The sequence below is a fragment of the Nanorana parkeri genome, unplaced genomic scaffold, assembly GCF_000935625.1.
Source record: "Nanorana parkeri isolate BGI_ZX_2015 unplaced genomic scaffold, ASM93562v1 scaffold63, whole genome shotgun sequence".
Classification (NCBI taxonomy): domain Eukaryota; kingdom Metazoa; phylum Chordata; class Amphibia; order Anura; family Dicroglossidae; genus Nanorana; species Nanorana parkeri.
Window position 1 is genome coordinate 484,930 of NW_017306331.1, and position 824 is coordinate 485,753.

An 824-nucleotide genomic window follows, 5' to 3' on the forward strand; every position below is an offset into this window, starting at 1 on the left:
TCTATAAGACGCCCCCATGTATAGGACGCCCCCCACTTTTGTTACCCAAAATTCAGAAATCAATATTTTCCATGCTCTTTTGCATAACTGATTACATCCAGTTTACATTTTGCAGAGTAAGACAGCCGCTTCCTGGTGTTGGTATTTACCGGGATTTTTGTTTGTTTTCTGACATTTTATGGGCTCAGAATGCTCCGACATTACCGCTCCCTGTTACATCCGGGCACTGGCTACAGGCTCTCTGCAGCATCAGCTGATGTCGGGTACATAAGGCTCATGATTGGAGGAAACCTGTTAGCTTGTCTCTGCAATCAGAAGTTTCACTCGTGAGGCTAGTTTGCAGAGGTATCGGTAGTTTCGCAACCGCGGTTCTCCTCTCAGCCCCCTGTGTATAAGACGCACCTCCATTTTTAGGTAAATATTTTTATGAAAAAGTATAGTCTTATACACGGAAAAATGCAGTAATATAATTCACTCTGCTCAACATAAACAAGCTTCTCACTGTGCTCCTGGTAAGGATTATGTCCTCTTCTCACATGATTCTGTGCCATGCCACTCTTGAGCAGTAGGTTACAAGAGCAGGAACCAGGAAAGATAACATCCTGAATCTTCACAAGCTCATATGTTAAAAGTGAAAAACCCAGCAAGTCTGGGAATGAATTAATGAAACACACCCCCCTTCCCTCCTCTTTCTAAGGGCATTACTGAATGATAATATTACATTGCTTCACAAGTATTATATAATATAACTTAGAATTGTGTATAGACTCTTCTGACATTCAGGAAGATCATCTAAATTAGTACACAAGGAGATGACCCATGCA